Source organism: Fusarium venenatum (genome assembly GCF_020744135.1).
Source record: "Fusarium venenatum strain MPI-CAGE-CH-0201 chromosome Unknown EDB82scaffold_4, whole genome shotgun sequence".
NCBI classification, from domain to species: domain Eukaryota; kingdom Fungi; phylum Ascomycota; class Sordariomycetes; order Hypocreales; family Nectriaceae; genus Fusarium; species Fusarium venenatum.
This window is the reverse complement of record NW_027072132.1, coordinates 5,642,209-5,652,072: the sequence shown is the minus strand read 5'-3', so window position 1 is coordinate 5,652,072 and position 9,864 is coordinate 5,642,209.

The following is a 9,864-nucleotide window of genomic DNA, read 5'->3' as shown; positions in this document are numbered from 1 at the left end:
AGTAAGGTTCTAGCTTTTATTAAACCTTTTAATATTATTAGTAATTAGGAATTAATTAATTAAATAAAAAGTTAAATATAGGATATAAATACATATTACTTGCTTATCTATATTACTTACTTATTAAATATATTAATATATAATATAATAGTATAATAAATAATATCCTTAGTTTAAAATATAGTTTAAAATTTCAATATCTTAGTATAAGTTTAGTAATAGAATTTTAAGGTAGTATATTATATAACTAGATTAATTCCTATAGAGCTTTTACCTTTAGGTTAGCCTGCATTTTAACTTTCTATATCCCTATTATAATCCCTAGATTAACCTTCAGTTAATCCTATATATAGCTTCTATTACTTATAGGGCCTTCTCTATAGATGCCCTTATTACTTTAGCTACCTTAGCGGCATTCTTTGCAATCTTATCTTCGATTAACTTAATAATAGTATTATTAAAGGCCTTATTAGCTTAGGCTACCTATAACCTAAGGTACTAATACTAGGCCTTATGCCTACAGTCTGACCTAACTTCCTTAAAGAAGGTAATTTTATTATAATAGATATTATTAGGCTATCTTATAAGCCTCTTCTTAAGGTCCCTTAGACGCTTAAGCTCCTGCTTAAGCCCTATTACTATCTGGCCTAGCTTGCAGGTCTAAAAATATATTATAAAGAGCAAGAGGAGCTTATAGCTAAAGGCAATTAGCCTATTAAGGCTATAGTAGCTATTATTATGCCGGGCCTCTCAGAGGCACCTAGCCTTATACCTTAGCCACTTTAGGTCCTTGCTATTATTATTAAGCAAAATAGTATTAATAGTATCCTTTTTACTAAGGAAATAGCCATTAGAATAGTTATAGATGCCACTGTGGAGGCTTCTTCTTCTAGGCGGCATAGTGCTATATTAGTTAGCTATATAACGCGGCTAGTAGCGGATAGACCAGGGATTAACTGACTGCCTTAGTATTTAGACGAGTAATTGTTTAGAGGTGCTCGGTGGTGGGTTATAGGAGGAAGAAGCTACTGTGTATACAGAGGCTTCTTTCATTGTCTTATTGGGAAAGTTAATTATTAAGAGAAACTTAGGTTTAATATATTAGGTTTTTAATCTATATAGATCCTCTAGTTTTGAATTTATAAGAAAACTTTAAGAAGACTTAGGCTTGGCATAGAGTATAAAGTTAAAAATAATAATAATAATAATAATAAATAATATTCTAATATAGCTTAATTATAAAGTCTTAATTTATCTTTATTTAAATTAAATATTAAATATTAAATAAGTAATCTAGAAGAACGAAAGGCATAGTATCTTATATTAGATATTATATTAAAGAGTTAACGGTACTAGTAATAAATATACTATAGAAATATTATTATTACAAAGTAATAATAACTAGGTTATAGATTTTAATATAATTACCTTTATAGTTTTAGACTTTAGGCTATTCTAGGTTAAATAATTATAAAATGGCTGTTATTTAACTATAATAGCCTAATTACTTAATAGTTATTATATTAAAATTAGTATTCTAATTATAATATAAGGTTTAATAGGAAGGTTTTAATATATATAAAGGCTTCCCTATAGATTAATAAGTACTAAGGAATAAGTTATAGAATAACTATTTAAGTAAATATAAAATATAAAAAAGGCCTTATAATAAGCTATAATGGTTAGGATTCCCAAGGGATAAACTAGTCTATACTAGGTTTATATTGGCAGATAGGTAGGGCATTATAATACTAAGCACAGCGAAGTATTATATCTCTTAATAGTAAATAGAGCAGGTAAGGCATATGGTAAAGATATTTTATTAATAGTTATTAAGCTAAATATATTAACTAATACTAAGTAAATATATATATATATAAAGGTTTACGTATATAGTAGTAAGCCTTGGGAAAAGGCTTATAATATTAGCAGTAAGCTATAGGGTAGGATATATATATATATATATATAGGTAAGCTTAGTAAGGCTTACTTTAGTATAGATAGGCTTAGCGTTAATTAGAGGAAAACTATAGTGTAAATATAATATAACTGCTAGAATTATAATATAATATCTCCTCTCCGTTAAGTCTTATCCTTAAGGCCTATATAACCTATTTCTTTTAATAATAGTTTCTTAGTAAATCTAACTCAAACCTATATTCTTTATTATATTAAGGTATTCTATTAAATAAAAAGTAGCTTCTTTCAATAATATATTAGTAACTTTTATAGTAAAATATTATAAATCTAGTAGAGGTATTATATTGTTTAGTTTTAAAGTTATATTTTATTTTTACTATTTAAAGTATAATATTATATGTAAGTTAATTATAGGGGGAAAAAAATATAGTTTATATATATAACTTAGTTATCCCTATGATATAACTAGTATATCTTTAAATTCTTATAGGTCTATGTACTTTTATATCTATTAAAGTATAGCTAATAAGATAATTACCTGTATTATAAATAAGGTAAAATGTCTTAAGGAGCTTCTGTCTTTTTATTAGGAAGCGCTTTATATTGCGCAGAGAGTATTAAATAAGTCCCTCTCTTAACTAGAGTCATATTATAAGTATAAAAAGGAACTAGTATTCTATAGTATTAAGATAACTTATTATAGTCTAGATTTATAAAATAAACTTAAAGAGGCTAAGAAGGCTAAGTCTTCTATAGACTAGTTAGTTATTAAGGATATTTATTTACTGGTATATTTAGATATACTTAATTTTAGTTTCTTTGATTTTTCTAGTATTAATAGAAGTTCTTTAGGAGTTATTAGGCATTAATAAGGTTTCTAGCGATTCCTATATATTTTTATTTTCTAGGTAGTTTTTCTATTTTATTAGGTATATTATTTATTTTATAAATTTTCTTTATGTCTCTAATTGCTTTTACGTTATAGACCGTTAGTCCTTTAATTTCTTCCAGTTTATTAAGTAAGGAAATATAAAAGATTAAATAAAGCCTAATTCTTAGTAGTAAGTCTAGTTTATAGTTATTTAAACATTTTCCTTATAATTTTATAGTCTAATATATTTATAGTCTAATTTATATAAAGGTTATTTTATTATAATATTTTCTATAGCTAGGTATACTATCGTTTTCTCCTTAAAGGTTAATCCTTTAACCTTTATAAAATTATAGTATTTTTTTAATCTTTTTCTAATAAATTCTAATTCTAATTTTATTTCTTTATATAGGTTTTTTAATTTATCTGCTTTTAGGATTATAATAGGATTAATTATCTCTATTTTATAATTACTATAATAGGCATTAAGAGTAAATCTAAAGTTTATATAAGCTAGTATTAACTTTATGCTTTTATAATAGGTAATATTATAAGCTAATTATATAATAGGTAGCTTTTTAATTTAATTATTTTATCTATAGTTAATATAGTATTATAAGTATTATTCTAGTATTTAATTTATTTATTCTATCTGACTATCTATCTATAGTCTAAAGGCTATTAATAGCTAGTAACTAAGTCCTAGATATAATATAAGGGATTACTAGAATTTAGCTATAAATATTAGTCCTTTATTTAATTGGAATTTATTTAATAGTCTATATATATTAATAATATATTAATAAAAAATATAGGAAAGTTCTTTTATATCCATAGATTCTTTATAGGATCAGTAGTATAAAAAGTTTATAAGTCGGTTAATAATAACTATAATACTATTATAAAAGATTCATATTAAGGGTACTTTTAATAATAGTAGCTTAGTTATAAAGTCTATAGTAATTAAGTCCTAGGGTTTCTATATTACTAGTAGGGGTTATAACTGCCTATAGGGTTTATATTATTATCCATTAGTTTATATGCATATATTATATTTTTCTGAATTACTTTCTCTATAGTTTCTTTTATTTTTTACGATCTATAGTAGCCTTATACTCGCTTTAGAGTTTTTATTATACCCTAATGCCTATATAGGGGATATTTATATATGTCCTATACCAGATATTCCTAATACTGTATAGGTACTTAAAATTTCTTATTATAGAAGGTTCCTTAGTATATAGTATAGTATCCCTCTTATACTTCAAAACCCTGCGCAGTGCAGTTTATATAGTATATTTCTTAAAGTAATATATTACCTTTAAATAGTTCTTATACTATCCTTGCTATAGTTCTATTATTTATATATTTTTTGCATTTTTCTATTGCTTCCTTAGTCTATCTCTCTAATAACTTACTTATATATAGTTAACTTATTAATTCTAATATTTTATAGTAATTAAAACTATAGTTAGTTTTAAGGTTATAATAGTAGTTAAAGATTTATTAGAACTTTATAGATAGAAATTAGATTTTATTATTTATATACTTATAGAAATCTTTTAATTATAGTTTTCCCCTGTCTTAGGCTATAAAGTTACCTAGTCCCTTTTATTCCTATAGGTATTTATATTTAGGTAGCAGGAGTAGTAGTTTTTTCTTTATATATACTATAATTCTTATAGGTATTATAAATTAGTATTCTCCTTTATTATATTTCTCTAGAAGTTTCTTATTTATCTTAGTAATACTAATATTAAAGTCTAGTTATTAATTAATAGTATCTATATATCTATTATTAGATTTTTTATAGTATATAATAATAAAATAAAACTTATATACATATTCAATATAGCAGCATTATTATGAATTTAATTCTTAAGTTATAATAAAGTATAAAATATTCTAGTAGCTAATATAAACCTTAATTTAATAGAGGCTTCCTATAAGGTAATATGTAAATTCCTTAAAATAATTAATAATAGCTAGGAATTCTTTATTATAAATAAGATAATTAAGTTTAGCTCTATATAGTTTATAAGAACAAAAGGTAATAAGGTATAATTTTCTTTTATTATCTTACTAATTAGTTTATCTTCCTAGTATAAAGTTTAATATATTTATTTCTAGTTTATTTCTTTTATTAGATAAAATATAATTAATATTAGTTTACTAAAGATAGCATTTTATAATTTCTTAAATACTTTCTAAGCTTTTTATATTTAAGTAAAGTTTTTATTTTTCTTATTAAGCAAAATTAATAGATTTACTATTTTATTAAAGTCCTTAATAAATTATCAATAGTAATTAATAAAGCCTAAGAAGCTCTATATTTCTTTATTTATTGTAAGTAATAGCTAATCTTATATTATTAGATATTTAAATAATCTAAATTTTATTCTAAAGGCAGTCTACTATTTATTGCCTTATTTAAGGCAGATAAGATTATAGGCTCCTTTAAGGTTAAGGGCAATGAAAGCTTATTTTCCCTATAAGTAGTCCTTAAGTTTTATAATAAGCAGAAATAGTATTTAACCCTTAACTATAAGTATATTTAATTATTAATAATCTATAATAAGTTATATCTTTCTATTTTTCTTAGGTATAAATATTATAAGATATCTAGCTAAAGATATTAATTCCTATATATTACCTTCTTATAATTTCTCTTTTAAGTATTCTTTAAGAGTAATAAGTTTTATTTTATTAAAATTATAAATCTTCTAGAATAATAGCTTATTTAATATAAGGCAGATTATATAGTCTTTCTATAAGTACTATAATACCTTAGTATTAAATCCTTCCTTAAAGAGTTTATTATAAATATAATACTCCTATAGTATATTCTTAAGTCTATTTTTTATTTTTAGCTTTCTTTTTGCTATTTATCTAGGCTTTATAGCTAGTTCTTTAATATTATAATAGTCTTTTTAACTTTTTTTTACCTTATCTTATATTTACTTATATTATACTCTATTCAAAGGTAAATAAATACTTAATCTATATTATTCTCCACTTTAGGGGTTAATTAAAGTATAAAATCTTATTTCTTTATCTATTTCTAAATCATCTTAATTATTATAGAGAAATTAATAATATTACTAATCTAGCCAATTCTCTAGTTAATATGGGATTATAGTATTATAACTATAGGTATTCTAATATTAGGTTATATCCTAGTATAGGTAGGATATTAAGGTTAGTATTTTATCTTTATATTCTAATAAATACCTTTAAGTAATTAATCTCTTAGGTAATTAATCCTCCTTTATAGTTAAATAGTTATCCTTCTAAGTTCCTTATTATATAAGGATAGATCTTATATTACTATAGTAAATATAAGTAATTAAATATATGAGGGTTAATTATATTAATATTTACTCTGCTATCTATAAGAGCGGTTAATTATATTCCCTTGATTTATACTTCTAGTTTTAGGCAGGTTTATTGACTGATTTTAGTTATTTATAGAGCTTTTAAAGATAATATTATATCCCTTCTACTTAGTTTATTATACTATAGTTCTAGTAATATAGTAGGCTATTATTTTTTCCTAGTTAGCTTAAGTAATATAAGTTATATTCTTTATTATAATATAAGGTATTATTAGGGTATTTCTATTCTTATTTTAATTTATCTTAATATTCTATAGTAAGTTAGTTATCTTTTATATTTTCTTATTTAAGATATTATAACTTATAGGGTTTTAAGGTAATTCCTTTATTAAGGTTCCCTTTTTTATTTTATTTCTATTCTTAGATTAGGCATTTATTATTAAGTTTTTCTGCTATATAGGTATTTTCATTCTAATAGTTAATTTTCCTCTTATTCTTAATATATTCAAAGGCATAGTATTTAATACTTTAATCTGATTTTAAATATATTACCTTATTATTAGTTTATTTATAGTTATAATATCTAATAGTATTAATAAGTTTATATACTTTCTAGTATATATATTTGCTTACTAATACTAGGAAGCAATTATAAATAATCTTATTTTCCTTATAGATTATATAACAATATACTATATAGGATATTAAAAAGATTTTAATATAGTTTAGGTCTGCAGGGTATTTATATAATTCTATTATTACTATTAGTTATTCTATAAGAATTTTACTGCTATTAGCTTCTTTTTATATTACTGCTTAAATATAGATATTATTATCTTATTTTATTTTTATAACTTCTTATATTAATTCTTAATGCATTTATTATTTATTATCTTAGTATTAAGCTCCTTCTTAAATATATTAAGGTTTAATATCTTTAAACTTATAGGTAATTAATTTAAGTATTCTTCTTAGTTTCTTTTAATTCTTTTGATAGGTTCTAGAATTACTATTTTTTATTATTTATCTTATATTAATAATATTAAGGTCTATATAGTATTTACTAGGCTATTTTTATTTGCTATTAATAGAGATTTCACTATAAAGTTAATTAAGTATAAGTAATTTATCTTGTTTAAGGATAACGTTTTCTTCCTTAAGTATTATTATAATTATTTTACTATTATTAGTAAAAGGTATTAATTCTAGTATAGGTTATTACTATCTCTAGTATTATTTTTCTCTTTTAAGTTTATTATTATATTTATAATACTTAGAGCTTTGTTATACTAATTACTTTTTTTTGGTAATTAAGTCTTTATTTCTTTAATAATAATCCTAGTTTTATTATTTCTTTCTTTAGTCTTATTCCTTAATTTTTTTTTTATCCTTCTCTTACTCTTATTAGTCTTTTAGCTACTCTTAGGCTTTTACCTAGTTTACTAGGCTATTATATAACGCTATATTATATCCTAAGTAAATTATAGTAATTCTTCTAGCGATTTATATTACTATCTGCAGTTCTTCTTCCTGCAAGTTAATTTATTAAATATTCTTACTTTTCGGTACTAGTCTATATTTTTAATTAGCTCTTATAGGGTTATAGCAAGTAGCTTCCCTATAGCCGTTTTTTATTATAATTCTAGTATACTAAGGGTAATTTATTTAGCCTTATAGTTCTAATAATTATTAGTTTAGCTCAAGTATTATAGGAAATATTTATTTATTATAGTATTTGTTAATTAATATTATTTTACTTTATTAGTTTTTATTCTAATTAAGTTAATATAAGTTTTTATTTCTAATTATTTTTTATCTTCTTTTATTTATATTACTATATACTAATATCTACTATAATATTAATAAGATTTTTTAATATTTTTAGCTTAAATCTAATATTAACTAATATATCCTCAATTTTATCTTTCAAGCCTAAATATATTTAATCTATATAGGCTTATTTATTTTAACTAAGTTTAAATACCTAATAGTAATACTCTAATAGGTATATTATTATAGATTTTATTTATTATAGGCTTTAAATCTTATTCTTTTATTCTTTATTTTTTATTTATTAGTTTAAATATAAAAATAAGTTTTTATTTAATATTCTTATATTTATTATAAATTAGTCTAGATATATCTTTTTATTTATATCTAGGATTATTAATATAATCTTAAATAATTAATTTTATAAGCCTTTATATTCTACCTCTAAGGAGGCTTATAATATACTAAGATTTTATTTTATTTTATTTTATTTTATTTTATTTTATTTTATTTTATTTTATTTTATTTTATTTTATTTTATTTTATTTTATTTTATCTTATTTTATTTTATTTTATTTTATTTTATTTATATTAAGTTAAATAAAATAATATAATTAATAACTGCAGAGCTATAAGAAATCTTTAAAGATATTTCATATTTCTATTATAGGAGTTATATTACCTAGGTTATAGGATTTCTCTAGGGTTTTTTCCTATTATAATAAGGGTAATAGTATATATAATATACTCCTTATATAGGCATTAGGTTTTTTCTGCTTTTTTATTAAATCCTTTAGTAATATTAATAAGATTTTTAACTTATTCTTTAAGCCTTTTAATTTTACCCTAGGATATAATAGTATTATATTTAACGCTATTAAGAAATTTATTATATTATTCTCCTAGGTATTTAAGTCTTTATTTAAGTTTTTTAATCTTATTTTTATAACTTATTAAATAAATAAGTAAAGTAATAATCTTTCCTTTTTTATTATTACTTATATTTATAAGTATATTTAAAAGTTCCTAGGATAAAGGCTAAGGAGTTTTAGCAATTAATAGCTATTTAGTCTTATTACTTTAAATTGCCTTAATATTACTAAGTGCTATTATATAAGTATTACTTAATATTAATATAATATAATCTAAATAAGAGCTATTAATATATAATAATTAGGATTCCTAAGGAATAAACTAGTCTATATTAAGTTTATATTAGTAAATATATAGGGTATCATAATACTAAGTATAGTATAGTATTATATCTCTTAATAGTAAATAAAGCAGGTAAGGCATATTTAAGTAAAAATATTTTAGTATTAGTTAATATACTTAGCTTAATAGCTATTAATAAGTAAAAATATATATATATAAAGGTTTACTTATAGAGTAGTAAGCCTTAGGAAAAGGCTTATAATATCAGCGGTACGCTATAGGGTAGGTTATATATATATATCAGTGAGCTTAGTGAGGCTCACTCTGGTGTAGGTAAGCTTAGTGTTAGTTAGAGGAAAATTATAGGGTATATATGACATAACCGCTGGGATTGTAACATAAGCAGTAATCTTAATAGTAGTCTTAACAGTGAAAATAATAGGTAATAAAGTCTTTGAGAAATTCTTAAGCCTAGCCTGCCTAAACCCTTTAATAGAACCTTTAGTAAGCTGCCTATATTCTTAATATAAAGCTAAGGTTTCTCTTATTATTAGCTTTAGTAGCCAGATTATATATATACTACTAGGTTTAAGCCGTAGTATTATTTTATTATTGCTATATATTTAATATTATACTTAGTATCTAGCGTAATTTATTTATTTTATTAGTAATATTCCTAAGCTACTTATAGAATTATGTAATCTTTATGTCCTTAAAGCTTTAGGATAAGTTATTTATTTTATTTATATTCTAATTAATTATAAGAGTAATATGAATTAAAGTTAGCTATTTAATATTAATAATAGTATTTTA